This window comes from Bos mutus, chromosome 18 (genome assembly GCF_027580195.1).
Source record: "Bos mutus isolate GX-2022 chromosome 18, NWIPB_WYAK_1.1, whole genome shotgun sequence".
NCBI classification, from domain to species: Eukaryota; Metazoa; Chordata; class Mammalia; order Artiodactyla; family Bovidae; genus Bos; species Bos mutus.
In genome coordinates this window covers 36,113,738-36,132,942 of record NC_091634.1, presented here as the reverse complement: position 1 = coordinate 36,132,942, position 19,205 = coordinate 36,113,738, and the positions used below count along the sequence as shown (strand labels likewise).

At 41.0% G+C, this 19,205-nt stretch overlaps 1 pseudogene; it reads right to left on the bottom strand.

Moving 5' to 3' along the window:
* Positions 1-318: 318 nt before the first annotated feature.
* On the bottom strand, positions 319-803 carry LOC102269004 (peptidyl-prolyl cis-trans isomerase A pseudogene; annotated as a pseudogene).
* Between the last annotated feature and the right edge of the window lie 18,402 nt (positions 804-19,205).

Below are 19,205 nucleotides of genomic sequence, written 5' to 3'. Positions count from 1 at the left end.
TCAAATGGGCAGGTTTTCTGCTTGTCTTGCTTGGGGAGTCTCCCATGCACATGCATTCAGCTGGCTACTGAGCTTGGCTGGAAGTCCAATATGACATCACTCATATGTCTGGCATCTCGGTGCTCTTCCATATGGCCTTTCTCTTTCTTTGTGGTCTCATCATCCAATAGTCTAGTCCAAGTTTCTTTACGGCGAGGTGCCTGGCTTTACCAGGGAGAAAGCAGAAGCTGCCTGGCTTTTTAAAGGAGAAGACCAGAAGTGGTATCACTTCTGTTGCATTTTATTTATTTATTTTTAAGGATAAAAAAGTCATATTTATTAGATTTGTCCACAGTCCACAGTGGTGATCTTCTTGCTGGTATTGCCGTTTCTGGACCCAAAGCTCTCTATGGCTTCCGCAATATTCATGACCTCCTTCACCTTGCCAAAGACTGCATGCTTGCCATCCAACCACTCAGTCTTAGCCATGCAGATGAAAAGTTGCAAACCGTTTGTGTTGGGGCCTGTGTTTGCCATGGACAGGATGCCAGGACCTGTATATTTCAGGATGAAATTCTTATCATCAAATTTCTCCCCATCGATGGACTTGCCACCCAGTGCCATTATGGCATGTGAAGTCACCACCCTGGCACATAAATCCTGGAATTTTTCTATTAAAGCAGGATTTATCCTTTCCCTCCAGTGCTCAGATCATGAAAGTTTTCCACTGTCTTTGGAACTTTGTCTGCAGACAGCTCAAAGGAGACGTGGTCCAAAGACTCGCTGTTGTCAGTGGTGTTGAAGAACACAGTGGGACTGACCATAGCTGGGCAGTATAGAAGGCTCTGGGGTGGTGGCATCTGCAAGGCCTGTTGCATTTTACTGATCGAGGAAAGTCATAATGCCAGCCCTGATTCAAGAGGAGGGGTAGTAATAGTGGTAATGGGTGAAGTAACACACACTACGTAGGCTCACTCCTTGGAAGGAAAGTTATGACCAACCTAGATAGCATATTAAAAAGCAGAGACATTACTTTGTCAACAAAGATCTGTCTAGTCAGGGCTATGGTTTTTCCAGTAGTCATGTATAGATGTGAGAGTTGGACTGTGAAGAAAGCTGAGCGCCGAAGAATTGATGCTTTTGAACTGTGGTGTTGGAGAAGACTCTTGAGAGTCCCTTGGACTGCAGGGAGATCCAACCAGTCTATCCTAAAGGAAATCAGTCCTGAATATTCATTGGAAGGACTGATGCTGAAGCTGAAACTCCAATATTTTGGCCACCTCATGCGAAGAGTGACTCATTTGAAAAGACCCTGATGCTGGGAAAGATTGAGGGCAGAAGGAGAAGGGGACGACAGAGGATGAGATGGTTGGATGGCATCACCGACTCAATGGACGTGGATTTGGGTGAACTCTGGGAGTTGGTGATGGACAGAGAGGCCTGGCATGCTGTGGTTCATGGGGTCACAGAGTTGGACACGACTGAGCGACTGAACTGAACTGACTGAACACACACTTATAGAGAGGGAACTCTTTTTGGAGAGTACCTTCCACAGATACAAATAAATAAGAACCATAGCTAAAATTTAGTGAGCTCTTCTGTGTCAGACAGCCAGCTAAGTACTGGTCATATGTTGTCTCACGACATCCTCATATTAACCTAAGTGAAGTAGGAATCATTCTTACCCCCATTTTATTAATTTATTTATTTTATTTGGCTGCATTGGGTCTTGGTTGCAACACACGGGATCTTTAGCTGCAGTATGTGGGATCTAGTTCCCGGACCAATGATTGAACCCAGGTCCCCTGCATTGGAAGCACAGAGTCATAGCCACTGGACCACCAGGGGAGTCTTACCCCCATTATACAAGCAAGGGAATGGAGGCTGGTAGAGGTTAACTAAACAACCCCAGGTTTAATAAATGGCCAGGATTCAAACTCCTCAGAGATTAATTTGTTGCACTAAGAAAAGTTTGAGTGAACTGGTGACAAACTCCGCCTGTGGAGTCATCACACTGTATTTCATGTTAGAGAGAGGGCACTAAGGCTCAGAGAAGGGAAAGACCATTTCTGTGTGGGAGTTCAGGGAGGTCTTCAGGAAGGGGGACATTTGCTGCTGAAGGATGGCTTAGACATGGTGGATGAAGGTCTCCTTGCAGGTAGGAAACATCATGCACACACGTTGAGGAAAGGATCCTCCTGGACCCTGTGCACTCCGGGACCAACAGCCAGTTTATCTTGAGTGGACTCCAGAATTCAAGGAGGGGGACAGAAAGTGTGATGGATGCAGGACATTGGGGGTCAGGTTGTAAAAATACTCGAAAACCAGGCTGAGATATCTGGACCTTTATTTCCTGGGGAGACATTTAGTGTTTGGGAATAAGAACTTTATTTTAAAAAGGTTAAAACCACAGAGGTAGATTTGATATGTGAAAATGCAGATACTTAAGACAGGATGAAAAGAGAATGAATTCTCTGTAGGCTAACTGAGAGGAGATTTATGTCCGAAGCTTTTAAATGACCCCTGGGATGGATTAGAGGTAAAGAAGAGTATAGATATTGAAGGGTTGATAGCTGAAGATGGAATCAAAGATGGGTGTCAAATAACCAGCCGTAGTAGCTAAAATAATAGGGATGGGATAGATTCTGCAAATATACAGTTGTTTAAATTTTAGGCTACTGAGTTGACTTCAAATAATGCTGTTGACCTGATGGGGGGGCCAAGGTGGTTTGCAGGAGTTGATCCAAAGGTAAGAGTCATTGCTTATAAGGAGGAAATGTGACACTTTTCCTTTAAATTTATTTGGCAAGATATTGTGGGCTATTAACATGATTTTTTCCTTTTTTCTTTGTTACTTTAAAATGCAAATGGAGCCCAGTTACTTTTATGGCCTGATGCATTAGCTGTATATATCTCCTAACCGTATCCCTCCCCCTGACATCCTCACATTAACCTCAGAATAGGTACTGCCCTGTGTCAAGGCATTGAGGGCTCAATGGGATAGGATGCCTTGACATACTGCTTTACATGTAAAAAAAAAGAGAGGGAAAGTTAAACGACCAGTATAACATAAGAGTCAGAATCTGTGTGCTGACCTGAGTCTAGGCAGATAGAAGGACATTTATGACCTTTATAGACAGTGCATGGGGAGGTGGAAGGCCAAGTCATAGTTAGATAACCTTAAGCACACAGGGGAAAGATAGGTACTGCCCTGTGGCCGCTCAGCATCAGGAATAAGCCTGGGATAGATAGAGCTGTGAGCCAGTGACTCAGTTTCCTTTGCAAGATATTTACTTTTGACAAGAATCCTCATAGGTTCAGGATATAAGATCCTGTAATAGTGCTGTGATTAAAGACTTCCCTTCTGAATAGAGTTACACACAGGCAAATGGGTGGGAACCACCAGAACTGACAGAGCTGCTCAACAGAACGAATGCAGTCATTTCTGAAGTGGGTTGCTAACTTTTACTTGCTCTCTTGTTTTTCATTTGTTTCAGATCTGAGTATGTGAGTTCTGGGGCCTTGGGAATGGCGACTGGGATTTAAATATTTAATGGGGAATGCTTCCTACCATTATGCCTCATTACCAACTTTCACTCTCACCATTCATCAGATCAGTAGCCCCTCAAGGAATGGGAAGATTGCACTGTCTCCTCACATATGCTTTGTCAAGCCCCTGATTATTTGTCTAGGTTGGACTGTACATGGTCCCTTGTTGAAGGGAAAGGATTCGTGTAGGAGCTGGTTTCCAAGAGCCCATACAGTTCGTTGAGGACTTGCCAGGCCAGTGTTTCGTTACTTGTGGTCCTGTGCTAAAACAGTAACTACTACTTCTACTACTAATATTTACAATAGCAGCAGTGTTCAGCTGACCTTACAGTGGGCTGGGCAAGTTACACTTATTATTTTGAATCCTCATAACAACCCCTTTTACACATAAGAAAATTGATATGTCTCAGTTCCACAACTTTAAATCCTGGTTCTGATACCAGAGGTTATGCCTTTTGTCTTCTGTGATGGGAACTCTGTTTTACCTCTTACGTGGTGGGGAATAGGGAGGTTAGGAGAGGCCTTTGAATATGATCTTCTATTGTTTCCATACCCTCTTTGGTTATTTCAGCAAATATGGGCAGCGTGTATACACAGTTCCCAATATTGTGTTTCTTCCTTACTGCCTGGGGCAGCCAGAATAGAATGCTCGTGACAGTGAATTGGTCTCGGGCGTCAAGGAACAAAACAGACCAGAATCATGGAGTATATGGATTTCTTGGATCCTCTTTTCCTCTGCAGCTCGGCTGGCCTCTGCCAATAGGAGGTGAGCATTTTGAAGCGACACGTGAATCAATACTTAGCAGGTATAGCTTAAAGTAATAGGTAGTATTGATCAGGAGAGAAATCTATTTTATGTGTTGGGGGGGTACAGCAGGCTAGGAGGGGAGCCCACAATAATGAAAAGGATATAGACTCTCCAATTTAGTGGACACTGGCTTGAATATTGTCTCTACAACAAACCTTGTGACTTTGAGCCACTCTCTTAATCATTCTGAGCCTCAGTTTCCTTGTCTGCAGAATCCTCCTACCTACTGGTTTGTTCTGAGGAAGTTATAGCTACTTGTTGCCAAGGCTTATTACTCCTAGGACACTATGATCACCACTTTAAGTACACTCTGTGTGTGTTGATGCTTTTATTGTTGTTTGGGTGCTCACAAATGTTTGACTGTTAATTTCTGCTATTATAGTTTCCTTGACTTATATTTTCACCTTTTGGTGGTTATTGACATTGTTTTTGAACAATGAATCCTTGCTCTACTTAAGACAAAGAGGACATGTTTAGTGGCCACTGTGGATTCCAAGAAGTGAACAGAAAGGACTTCCCTGGCGGCCCAGTGGTTAAGACTCCATGCTCCCAGTGCGGGGGTCACAGGTTTGATCCCTGGTCGGGAAATTAAGGTCTTACATGCCATATGGAGAGGCCCCCCTCCCCCCCAAAAAAACACCATGCTACGGTGGAATAAAAGGAAAGAATACAAGTAGAAGACAAAACACAGACCACTCTTCATGCACCAGGCTTCTGTCTAGGAGAATCCCCGTTATGCCCTGAACCATCAAGGGTCCAATTTCACAGGTCTCAATGTACTGAATTTAATAAAGAACTTATTCCTTTGCTAATCCCTTAAATTCCTGTATCTGTATCTTATTTTTGTACTTAATCAAATGTTACCTCATACTGTTATTGTTTTCTAAGAACCTTATCAATGTTTTTGGGGTTTCCCTGATAGCTCAGTTGGTAAAGAATCTGCCTGCAATGCAGGAGACCCTGGTTCGATCCCCGGGTTGGGAAGATCCAGCAGAGAAGGGATAGGCTACCACTCCAGTATTCTCGGGCTTCCCTGTGGCTCAGCTGGTAAAGAATCCACCTGCAATGCATGAGACGTGGGTTTGATCCCTGGGTTGGCAAGATCTCCTGGAGAAGGGAAAGGCTACCCACTCTAGTATTTTGGCCTGGAGAATTCCATAGACTGTACAATCCATGGGATCACAAAGAGTCAGACACGACTGAGTGACTTTCACTTTATCACTGTTTTTATATGATAATGTCATCACCATTTCCACTGTACCTAGCTCAGAGTTGGCACATAGTAGGTGGTTGAGTAGGTGTGTGTGTGTGTGTGTGATGTTTTTCTGTTCTTTCTTTTGATTTAAAAAGTAAACTAAAAAGAGAATTGCCATTTCAGTTAATCCCACAAATCTTTGTCGTCGTTTCTGTTTCATTGCTAAGTTGTGATTGTCTCTCTGCGACCCCATGGATTGTAGCCTGCCTGGCTCCTCTGTCCGTGGAATTCTCCAGGCAAGAATATGAGAGTGGGTTGCCATTTCCTACTCCAGGGGATCTTCCCGACTCAGGGATAGAACCTGCATCTCCTGGGTCTCCAGCATTGGCAAGCGGATTCTGTACCACTGAGTCACTTGGAAAGCAAATCTTTATGAGGTAATTACACAGATAAACTCAGTTATACACACACTTGAGTGTGTGTGCAGAGCTAGAATCTGAGCATACAAAGAAATCAACATAGTCCTTGCCCTTGAGATTCCCATAGTTGGGTGTGCAAAATAGCCACACGAGAACACTTTGTAGTAGAATACTGGATATTATGTAAAAAAAGAAGGGGAGTCATATTAGCTGGGGTTTCAGGGAAGCTTTCTGGACATGCGTCTATGTTGAACCTGATTGAATGGATAAAAGCCATCCAAGGGAGAAAAGAAGGGCGATACAATCCAAGCAAAGAAAATAGCATAAGCAAAGCCAGAAGGTATGTAGGAAATGATGTGGTGTTTCACCAGAGTTTGTGGAAATCAGTTTGGAGTTATCACACTCCAAAGTACAAAGTAACTTATTTTGGAAGTGAGGAAAGGAGAATGGATAGGGGAGCCAGACCAGAACTAGTAACTATAGCCCACTAAGATAAAGATGTTGTCTGTAAATAAGGTGACATGGATACAAAATTGTCTTTAGATCCATCAGTCTGGTTACTGATTGGATGATGAATTTATGATGTGCTAGAAACAGGGAGAGGAATTAGAAGGTTGTTGAGATAGTCCAATGAGAGAAATTGAGGCCCTACCTTAGGACAGAGAAGGACAGGATGATGATGATGAAGTTGCTTGTGCTACTGTTACTACCGATAGCAACATTTAAATACAGTTGATCCTGGAACAACTCAGGGCCCCCCCAACTTGCCCCGCTCCGTGCAGTTGAAAATCCCCATCTAACTGATAGTTGGCCCTCCTACCCATGGTTCCACATCTGTGAATTCAACCAACCTTGGACCAGGTGGTACTGTAGTATATACTATTGAAAAAAATCTGCATGAAAGTGGACCTGTGCAGTTCAAACCCACATTGTTCAAGGGTCAGCAGTACATCCTGATATATTACAGGTTCCGTTTAAAGGGTGTAGTAGGAATTAATTTAATTGTCCTGTTGACCCTAATATCATCCCCATTTTATAGATGAGGAAGCTAAGAGGTTAAGTAGTTCACCTAGTGTATCATAAGGCAACGTGGCCGAGCTCGTGTTCAGGCCAGGCTATCTGGCTGAGTCCGTGTCCTAATCACTGCTCCATGCTGCTTCTTTCAATCTTGAAGCAACAACAGGGTTTGTTTTTCTGGCATTTTAGCAAAGGAATCTATTCCACAGTTAATTCTCATAATTAAAACTGTAACTTTATCCTTTGATTAATAGTTATGATAGAAAACTTATATAGTATTGATAAGTGAAGTTGCTCAGTTGTGTCCGACTCTTTGCAACCCCGTGGACTGTAGTCTGCCAGGCTCCTCTGTTCATGGGATTCTCCAGGCAAGAATACTAGAGTGGGTTACCATTTCCTTCTCTAGGGGATCTTCCCGATCCAGGGATCGAACCGGGGTCTCCTGCATTGGAGACAGATGCTTTAACCTCTGAGCCACCAGGGAAGCCCATAGTATTGATAAGCAAAAAGAGAAAAATAAGCAACGACTCCATTTCCAACATCCTTTAGGTAACTAGTGAAAGCAATTTGTAATTTCTTTTTGTATCTTCTTCCCTCCCTTTCTGTCTCTTACCTTATCCTCTGTGTGTTTGTACACATGCTTTTGGGACATCATTCTAAGCTATTAGGTATTTCTCCATCTCTCCCTCTTTTTTATTTTGGCTGTGCCATGCAGCCTGTGGGATCTTAGTTCCCTGCCTTGGGAGTGTGGAGTCTTAACTACTAGACTTCCAGGGAAGTCCCTCAATCTTATTTTTAATGATTGCACAATACTCCTTTTTAGAGTGGAGGACTTTGGTGACTAGATCAATGTGGGTGGGTAAGGAAGAAGTAATATATTTAGTATGACTCAGATTTATGGCTACGTGTGTGGTGATGCAATGCGGAACAGAGAACTCTGGAAGGTTATATAGGTTCATGTTGAGTTTGAGTAAGGATGCTTTCAGTTAGCTCAGTGTATGAATCTGAAGATCAACAGAAATTTATTTTTCTTTCCATGCACTTGATGAGTTTGAAACTCAGAGGTTAAGTCACTTTCCCAAAGTTCAAAGTTTGGTCTGGTCAGAGCTCATATGTTTTTCACACATTATTATTATTATATTTTTACACACATTACTCATTACATGGGGAAATAAATTAATGAAGAAACTTATAAAATAGTCTTTTTGGGGATAATATTCAGTGTTGATCCCACTTTTCATTCTGCTAATTCTTACCTCTCACTTTCTTTTTCAAAGAAGATACAAGGGTAGGCTCGCCCTAAGGAAGTTTAGAAGCTGTATTTGTTTAATATTACTTCAAAGATCCAGTACCCTTAGGCTGTTTAAGATTGTTTAGCCTGCTTTGCTGTTATTTGAATAGTCAGGATGCTTTGAAATGAGTGCAAAACAAACAAGAAAACAGGCAAAAATAACACTAAAACCCTAGTGAGACGTATAGGGTCATGAGATGGAAAGACTGGGATGTAACAAATAGGCCATCTCAAGTTCTGAACTTTGTCTAGCTCTGTTTGGGAGCTCTACTCCTTGGCTGTTTGTGGGACCCTGTACTCTTACTTTGCCACTGTGTCCAGTAATGGTTGCTGCTGATTTAAAGCTTTAATCCTGTGAAGCCACGTGTAGCTCATTTATTTCATGGGCAGAGTAGTAGAGGATGAGGCAGTGTCCAAGTGAAAGGAGGCAAGAGGAAGAATGATTTTCCTGCACTTAAGGAGCGGCCAGTGTGTACAAGTCTGCCCTGGCCCAGAGGGCAAGAGACCTTGGATTGTATCCAGCTTATTTTTCTTCTTACATCTGTCTCTTTCTCCAACATAGCTGGCACATTGTTGCCCAGCTTGCTGTACGCATGAGCAAACACACGCAGAAACAGGCAACACTCCATCCTGGACAGTTGGACCGCCGGCAGTTGCCCTTTTGGACTTCCTCCCCTGGGACCTAGTTCTTCTTTCTAGAGCCGCACAGAGCGTGTTCCTTACCTGTCCCTGTGATGTCACTTTAAAGAAATTCAGGCATTACAAGAAAACGTCCACATGCTTCGTTAGTTTCCTCCTTGAATCTCCTCCACTACTTCACATCTGATAGTTCCCACTTTCGTCCCTTTTCTTTCAGGGTATGGCATTCAAAATATTGCTACATTTAGGGTTTAAAAAGCTTGTTGTAGAGTCTTTATATAGATATTAGTTAGGATGTATTGAAAGTTAAGAAGCCTTAGTCCCTGCATTGGCCATACCAATTACTGGGTGAGACTTAGGCAGACTAGTTCTCTAATGTCTAGTTCTCTAGTCTGAGCATCAGTTTTTCCATCTGTAAAATGAAGGGCTCAGATGAAGAGATCTCTATTTCTCCTGGTTCTGAATGGACCCAGTGACAACAGAGGATGAACTTTATTAAAAATCACCTTTTAAAAAGATTTAACACAGAGGATTGTAGAAGTGAATACCAAAGGATCTTAAATCTAATATCAGGATATCCTCTGGTGACTTAAAAGAGTTATATGTGTCGAGTAGAAAATTCAAAAAAATTTTATAAGATGTGAAGTAAAAAGTAAAAGTCCCTCTTCCAGTCTCTGATCCTGGTTCTTTTTCCCAGAGGATTTCAGTATAACTAATTACTTGTTTTTCTTCCCTCTCTTCCCGAAATGAGAGTATCAACTTTTAAAACAAGAATATAGCATTTCAAAATGTCTGTTTCTTCCCTGTGGTCTTGGGTGGGGGGAGTCTACACTTGTGAAGTTTCTCTTGTGGCAAGTGCAATTAAATACAGACTGTCCTCAACTTGTAATGCTTCGACTGATGATTTTTCTTTTATTTAAAAAAATGCACAACCTCCTTTTTTATTAATTGATTAATTTATTTTTGGTAGTGCTGTGTCTTTGTTGCTACATGCGGGCTTTCTTTAGTTGCGGTGAGCAGGGGCTGCTCTTCGTTTCGGTGCATGGGCTTCTTATTGCGGTGACTTCTCTGGTTGCACGGCACAGGCCTCAGGCACGTGGGCTTCAGTAGTGGGCTTAGTTGCTCCCAGGCATGTGGGATCTTCCTGGACCAGGGATCGAACCCGTGTCCCCTGCACTGGCTGGTGAATTTTCATCCACCGTACCACCAAGGAGGTCCTGACTGATGACTTTTAGACTTAACAATGATGTGAAAGTGATATGTGTTCAATAAAAATCGTACTTGGAATTTTAAATTTGCTCTCTTCCTGGGCCAGCAATACACATGTGTAATACTCACCTGTGATGCTGGACATCAACAGTGAACCGCAGCTCCCAGTCAGCCACGTGATCACCAGGGTAAATAACTGATACATTTTAATCATTCTGTTCTTTACTTTCAGTACAGTATTCAGTATCTTCAGAGATCTTCAACACTTTATGATAAAATAGGCTTTGCGTTGGATGACTTTGTCCAATTGTAGGCTAATGTAAGTGTTCTGAGCAAGTTTAAGGGGGTTGTTTTGTTGCTAAGTCATGTCTGACTCTTTTGTGACCCTATGGGCTGTAGCCTGCCAGGCTTCTCTATCCATTGGATTTCCCAGGCAAGAATACTGGAGTCAGTTGCCATTTCCTTCTCCAGGGGATCTTACTGACCCAGGGATCGAACTTGTGTCACCTGAACTGGCAGGCAGATTCTTTACCACTGAGCCTTCAGGGAAGCCCCTGCCACCAATGTAAGTGTTCTGATCAAGTTTAAAGTAGGTTAGGTTAAACTATGATGTTTGGTAAGTTAGGTATATTAAATTCATTTTCTATTTATTATATTTTCAACTTATGTGTATCGGGAGGTAACCCTTGTTAGTCGAGGAAGATCAGTAGTTAAACAGAGAGGTGCTTCGGTAGTGGAATCTTTGGTAATTATTGTGGCTTGGCTTACAAACCTGAGTGCTAAAAAGACAGTCTTGAAATCCTCAAAGAGGAGTGAAATTGATAGCTAGAGGTTTCACTGGATGGCGGCTTTTAAGTAGACAGCAACACCTAGAGAAATGATTTGTGGGAGTCCTTATGACTGTGATGGACTTTCACTTGGTGATTGAAAAGAAACATTAGCATGGAGCATTATCTACTGAAATAAGTTTTTTTTTTTTTTTCATCCTAGATTTATGAGTCAGTGTTGAAGGAGCCCCATTTAATGGTCTCACGAGGAAAAGAGTCCTTGTATGAATGGTTGAAATAAATCTCTTGAAATTCTGTAGATTTTTATTTTAGATTTTACTTCTGTTAGTACTTATAAGACAAATAGGCAGTTATCACCAGCTATGGTCTGGCCCATAACATATTTTAGCCATGCTGGACTTTCAGATTGATATCTCATAGAAACTGAAGATTCCATTTCCCCTAAAGTGTCTTCTCTTATTATAGCAAACGAAATTCCCACTAGTTTAGATATCTCTTTGGATTTATTAAGATATGCTTTAATGCTTTATGATTCTAAAGTAGTGAGTGCCCATTTTTATTGAGGCATGATTGATATTCAATAAATGGCACATATTATAGTTCATAATTTAATACATTTTGACTTATGTATACACCTGTCACAATCAAGGTAGTAAACATATCATTCATGACCTGTGTTTTTCTTGCTTTCCTTTAAATTCTTCCTTCTTGTCCCTCATCATCCTGGCTGCTCCCTCTTCCCTCCAACCAGTGATCTGCTTTCTGTCACTATTGTCGTTGTTCAGTCACTAAGTTGTATCTGAGTCTTTGTGACCCCATGGACTGCAGCACACCAGGCCTCTCTGTCCCTTACTATCTCCCGAAGTTTGCACAAGTTCTTGTCTATTGAGTCAGTGATGCTATCCAACCACTATATCAGTTTGCATTTCCTAGAATTTATATAAAAAGAATGACAAAATGTGTTTTTTTATTAAAGTATTTTTAGTCTGGCTTCCTTAACTCAGCATGATTATTTTGAAAGTCATTCATATTGTGTATATCAATAGTTCATTCCTTTTTATTGCTGAATATATCCTATTGTATGGATATACAATTGTATCCTTTTACCTGTTGATGGACATTTGGCTTATTCCCAGTCTTGGCTATCACAAATAAAATTGCTGTAACATTCTTAAGTCTTTGTAGGGACATAGCTCTTCTTTTTTCTTGGATAAATATCTAGGGGTGGAATAGCTGGATCATATGGTAGATGTAGGGCTTCCTCCATGGCTCAGCGGTAGAGAATCCGCTTGCAATGCAGGAGTTGGAGGAGACACAGGTTCCATCTCTGGGTTGGGAAGATCCCTGGAGGAGGGCATGGCAACCCACTCCAGTATTCTTGCCTAGAGAATCCCATGGACAGAGGAGTCTGGTGGGCTACTGTCCACTGGGTTGCAAAGATGGACGTGACTGAAGCAACTTAGCACGCACATGGTAGATGTATTATTAATTTTTTAAGAAGGTGCCAAACTGTTTTCCAAAGCAGTTGTACCATTTTACATTCCTACCAGCAGTGTCTGAAGGGCCCAGCTCCTCTGCATCTTCACTAGTACATGGAATGATCAGTCTGTTAAATTGGAGCCATCAAATTAGAGTGTGTGGTGCTGTATCATTGTGGTTTTAATTTGCATTTTCTTAATGAATAATGATATTGAGTATCTTTTTATACTTCTTTATATTTGTATAATATACTTTATATATTTTATACTTCTATATATATTCGTATGTCTTTTTATTTTCTGAAGAATTGGTTTAACTCTTTTGCCCATTAAAAAAAAATCAGATTGATTTCTTATTTTTGAGATTTGAGAGGTAAAATATTCTGGAAAGAAGTCTTTTATCAGGTATAAGATTTGCAAAAATTTCCCTCTGCTTTGTGACTTGCCTTTTAAGTCTTTTAATAGTCTTTTGAAGGACAAAGATCTTCAATTATCATGAAGTTCAATTTATGAATTTGGTCTTTTATGGATTGTGCTTTTTGTATTGTAGCTAGGAAACCTTTGTCTAATTCAATGTATTTTCTCGTTTGTATTATTCTAGAAGCTTAAGGTTTATATTTGGTTTCAAATGAGTTAATTTTTGTATATAGTATGAGATACAGATCAAAATTATTTTTTCTATGTTTATATATAGATTATACTAATACAATTGCTCCATCTCCATTTGTTGAAAGATGTTTTCTTCAATGAATTGTTTTAGTGTCATTGAAAAAAATCAACTGAATTTTTCATATATCTATGGGTCTATTTCTGGGGTCTGTTCTAGTCCACGGATTTATTTGTGTATCTTTAGTTGGGTCTTACATTTTGTAAACCTGGCAATTTCTGCCTTTAATTGGAATATTTGGATCATTTTCATTGGTTGTAATTACTGCTTTGATTAGTTTTAAGCCTATCATCTTTCAGGTTGTTTTCTGTTTGTCTCATCTGTTCTTTGTTTTCTTTTTCTGTCTTTTTTTTGAGAGTATTTTTTATGGTTCTATTTTTATCACCCTTGTTAGCTTTATTAACTGTGACTCTTTGTTTTGTTATTGTAGTTTAGTAATCACCTTCTTTTGCCCCCACCTCCCAGCTCTAAGCGACCACTAACTTACTTTCTCTCTGTATAGCTTTTCCTATTGTAGACATTTCATATAAATTAAATAGTATCTGTAGACTTTTGTCACTGACTTCTTTCACTTTGCATAATGTTTTCAAGGTTCATCCCTGTTGAATTGCTTTTATTTAGAAAGACATTTTTGCTAGGCTTAGAATTCTTTTATGACAGTTTTGTCTTTCCATACTTAGATGTGTTACTCTTCTATTTTGTTCCTTGTTTTGTTTCTGATGAGAAACCTGCTCTCATCCTTATCTTTGTTCCTCTCTACATGTCTTTTTTCTCCAGCTGAAATTAAGATTTTTTTTTTTTACCAGTCTGTAATTTGATCATGATACATCTTGGTATAGTTTTTAAAATTTTTTTCTTGTCCTTGGGGTACATTTGAGCTTGAATGTGTGGTTTATAGTTTTCATCCTATTTGACAGTTTTTGACTGCAATTTGTTCAAGTATTTTTTTCTCCTCGTCCTCCTCTTTTTTAGGGCTACAAGTACCCATATATTAGATTGGGTTCTCTTGTCTCTCAAGGATACATATTTCCCCCAGTGGTACATTCTGAATAGTTTTAATTGCTGTGTTTTTAAGTTCACTTATTTTTTTCTTTGTAATGTCTAGTCTGCTGTTACTCTCATCAAGTCAGTTTTTTTATCTTATAATTGTATTTTTCATCTCTAGAAGCTTGATTTGGATCTTATCTTTCATGTCTGTACTTCAAATTTTGAACATATGGACTGCATGAATACCAATAGTTTTAATTATCCTCCTCATTATGGCTGTATCTTTTTACTTTTTCATGTCTGTTAATTTTTTAATAGATGCCAGACATTGTAAATTTTACCTTACAGAGTGCTGGATATTTTTGTATCCCTCTAAATCTTTTTGAGGTTTATTCTGGGACATATTTAAGTTACTTGGAAGAAATCTGATCCTTGTGTGTATAGCTTTTAAGAAATATTAGGTAGAATATGAGCAGAGCTGTCTAGCGATAATTACTCTCCATGACTGAGGCAAGACCCTAGTGTGTACTCAGCGACTTGTGCATCACATGGTTTTCTAGTCTGGATGGGTAGTTTTTTCACACATATGCACTGCACTTATCAGTCCTCGTTAAATTCTTAAAGGGCACCCTCTGTGGTGTCTGGAGTTCTCTGTGCACCTCCCTCCTTACTGGTTCTCTGTGATGTGAATTGTAGCCACTTTGGTCTCTGTGAACTCTCAGATTTGCCTCTTCAACTCAGGGAGTCTGCTCGGTTTTGCCTGGTTTCCCCTGCTGTGCAGAGGTGCACTTTCTAAATAAAGTATTCTGAGGCAATCATAGGGCTCACCTCGTTTGTTTCTCATCTCTCAGGGATCACTGCCTTTGTTGCTTGATATCCAGAGTCTTGAAAACTTTTGTTTCATAAGTTTCATCTTTTTTTAAAAAAAATGTACTTATTTTATTTATTTGGCCATGCCAGGTCTTCCTTGCGGCATTCAGGATTTTTAGTTGCAGCATGTGAATGTCGTGGCTTGTGGGATCTAGTTCCCTGACCAGGGATCGAACCTGGGCCCTCTGCATTGGGAGCAGGGAGTCTTAGCCATTGAACCACCAGGAAAGTCCTTATTGTCATGATCTGGGTGCGGGTTGGAAAAGAATTTCCGGACATGAGACAGAACGGGAGGGAAATAAAGTTTATTAGAGTGTGAGATGCTGTTAGAACATTGGACCAGCTCTAGGGAGAACTGACGTTGAACAGGGGTCCTCAGTTCCCTTTTATAGCCAGGGTGCAAGGAGTGGGATGGGGATCTTGCAGGTCATTTGCTGATTGGATGGGGCACGTATACTGGGTGGGGGAAGAGTATGGCAAATACCTTCTCCCTGTGGGGTAGGAGGGGAGACAGGTTATACTGTTCCATTAATAGTTACGACATGGGGGTTCTATTTCCAGTTTTTTAAGGAATCTCCACACTGTTCTCCATAGTGGCTGTACTAGTTTGCATTCCCACCAACAGTGTAGGATTCTCTTTTCTCCACACCCTCTCCAGCATTTATTGTTTGTAGACTTTTTGATAGCAGCTATTCTGACTGGCGTGAGATGGTACCTCATTGTGGTTTTGATTTGCAATTCTCTGATCATGAGTGATGTTGAGCATCTTTTCATGAATTTGTTAGCCATCTGTATGTCTTCTTTGGATAAATGTTTAGTTCTTTGGCCTATTTTTTGATTGGGTCATATGACCCAGCAACCCCACTGCTGGTCTTACACACTGAGAAAACCAGAATTGAAAGAGACACCTGTACCCCAATGTTCATTGCAGCACTGTTTACAATAGGTAGGACATGGGAAGCAACCTAGATGTCCATTGGCAGACGAATGGATAAGAAAACTGTGGTACATATACACAATGGAGTATTACTCAGCCATTACAAAGAATGCATTTGAATCAGTTCTAATGAGGTGGATTAAACTGGAGCCTATTATACAGAGTGAAATAAGCCAGAAATAAAAACATCAATACAGTGTACTAACGCATGTATATGGACTTTAGAAAGATAGTAACGATGACCCTATCTGCAAGACAGCAAAAGAGACACAAATGTATAGAACAGTCTTTTGGACTCTGGGAGAAGGTGGGAGTGAGGGATGATTTGAGAGAATAGCATTGAAACATGTATATTATCATATGTGAAACAGATCGCCAGTCCAGGTTCAATGTATGATACAGGGTGCTCTGGGCTGGTGCACTGGGATGACCCAGAGGGATGGGATGGGGAGGGAGGTGGGAGGGGGGTTCCGGATGGGGAATACATGTACACCCATGGCTGATTCATGTCAGTGTATGACAAAAACGACTATAATATTGTAAATTAATTAGCCTCCAATTAAAATAAATAAATAAATTTTTTTTAAAAAAGAAAAAAAATAGTTACAACACGGGGGAGGGAAGGACGATAAGGGTCTGGTTTTTCTGTTCCTGCATTCCAAGACCGTCCTTGGTTATTTGCTCTTTTGTCCTTGGGGCACCACACTTATTTCACCTGTTTTTTGTTGTTTTTGATGTAAGGGTGAATTCCTTCTCTGTTACTCAATCGTGTATACCCAATTTTAAATATTGAGAAATATAGGCAATAATTAAGATAGACATAAAATTAGTCATCATCTTATATTTTAGCAATACTTACTAGTAACAGATTGTAGAAGTTTTATCCATAAATCTTGTATGCTGTGTAGTAAAAATGCTTATGGGGGTCAGATATACTTAGGACTAATATTTTTTATGTTATTTTTTATACGTTACTAAAACTCTAACCTTAGCTTTCTTATCTGTAGAATAGAGGTAGTAATACTTATCTCATGGGTTGATGCAAGGACTAAATAAAACTATTTTTAAAAGCTGTAGTTTTTATACAGTGCTGAGTACATGATGAGAATGGATAGTTAATGTTGATAGTCAGGAATCAGGGGGATGAAAAGGCAGAAAGAAGCAGACTTGAGTGCTGCTGCTGCTGCTGAGTCACTTCAGTCGTGTCTGACTCTGTGCGACCCCAGAGACGGCAGCCCACCAGGCTCCCCTGTCCCTGGGATTCTCCAGGCAAGAACACTGGAGTGGGTTGCCATTTCCTTCTCCAGTGCATGAAAGTGAAAAGTGAAAGTGAAGTCGCTCAGTCGTGTCCGACTCAGCGACCCCATGGACTGCAGCCTACCGGGCTCCTCCGTCCATGGGATTTTCCAGGCAAGAGTACTGGAGTGGGGTGCCATTGCCTTCTCCGAGACTTGAGTGAGAAGATAGCAATTTGTAAGTCTTGGGCAAAAGCCACAAATGCTGTGGTGTATCCTAGCTATGGCAATTTTGGGCATTAGATCCTTAAAGCTTAGATTTGGTGGCTGTTCTGAAAGCATCATAGTTGGATTGTGTGGAAAGTGCAGATGAGGTGGAGGAACACAGGAACTCATACTGAAGATGTGGATGACTAGGTATTAGTGTGACATGATAGTAACCATCATAGAAAAGGGAAATGAGAGCATTAAGGCTGGGGGAAGTGTGTAGGGGTTCACCTGTGCAGCTCTAGGCAGATAAATAATAAACTCATTAGCACAGTCCAAGCTCCAGTGGACCAGTTATTTGGCTGTGGAATTGCTTGTTCTCTGGACAGGAGGGGAAAATGGAGTGGTTGATTTTTAGCATGAAAGGGCTTAGCTGAAGGCAAATCGAGGCTCTTTTTTAAACTCTGAGAGCTCTATGAATAATACGATCTAGTCATTTATTCTCCCTTGATGGATTTCTTTATATCATCAAATTACATCGTTTGCTGTTGCTCTGGTTAAAGCTTTTAACTCCGTATCTTGGTTGGGCCAGATGTGGTGTGGAAGGTGACTCAAGGTCAGTAATTTGGTTTCTGGCTCCTGGGTCTTCACTCTGTTGTCTTTCTTTAGTAGATAAAAGGGGCCCGTGAGCACTATAGTCTGCTGAGTGACTTTCATTTATAACTTTAAAAGGGGTTGTCTGAAGACAAAAAATTTCCCAAGGTGAGAGTTTTAATATTCAGAGATACAGCCTGCTTTTGGGAGCCGAATTCTTTTGTTGCTGACAAAAATCAGAAAAGCTCTGGAGTTTGGGGGAAAGATCCTTGTTTTTTAAATTGCTTCTGAAATCACTGTGTTATTGTTAAGAAAATGTTCACTTTGAGGATAATGGGGACAAAATTCCCATCCCCTGCCTGCCCTGTGCTGGGGGCTCAGTGCTTCCTGATGCGGTAGTCAGGGGCTCTGGGTATTGTCTCTTTGAACGGGGGTCAGACTTTCCAAAATCTCTCTTTCAATTCAACACAGTCATCCTGTGGTGTATTTTTATTTTATTAAAAAGTGTTTATGTATTTGGCTGCACCGTGTCTTAGTTGTGGCACTTGAGTTCTTCAGTCTCTTTTTAAAAAAAAAAATTTATTTATTTGGCTTCACTAGTCTTAGTTGCCGGATGCAGGATCTTTGTTGCAACATGCAAACTCTTAGCTGTGGCATGTGGGATCTAGTTCTCTGACCAGGGATCGAACCTGGACCCCCTGCCTTAGCAGGGACAGCATAAAGTCTTAGCCACTGGACCACCAGGGAAGTCCCCCCCTTTTTTTTTGACTTTGTAAAATTCTTTATTTCAGCATTCTTTGAGGTTTCACACTTTTCTGTGAGAATGAGTCATTTAATTCTGTACAAGTTTGCAAGAACATATTGTTGGTCTAAAGCAAGATACTGCTCCCCTTAGCTCATCACTTGGGAAGGAATTGCACCCAGATGAGCCCTCCTTCCTGGGATCTCTAGGGTTATTGCTCATCTTCTGCTGACTCTGCTCCCCTCCTGCTGGAGCTGCTCCTTCCTGGGTTTCTCTCCTTCCACCTTCCCCTGCTCAGTCCTGTTTGTCATCATGCCAGGGCATGGCTTCTGCCTCCTAGAGTGCTACCTCACCTCTACACTCTCCCTTGTGGATTCCTGGGAATTTCAATCTTTACTGTAGCATGCGAACTCTTAGTTGTGGCATGTGGAAACTAGTTCCCCGAACAGGGATCGAGCCCAGGCTCCCTGCATTGGGAGCTCAGAGTCTTAGCTGGACCACCAGGAAGTCCCTTGTGGTGTATTTTAAAAGTTGCCTCTGTAACACCCACCCCAACTGTCTCTTTTCCCAAAGGGCAGAAACCAGACACTTTCT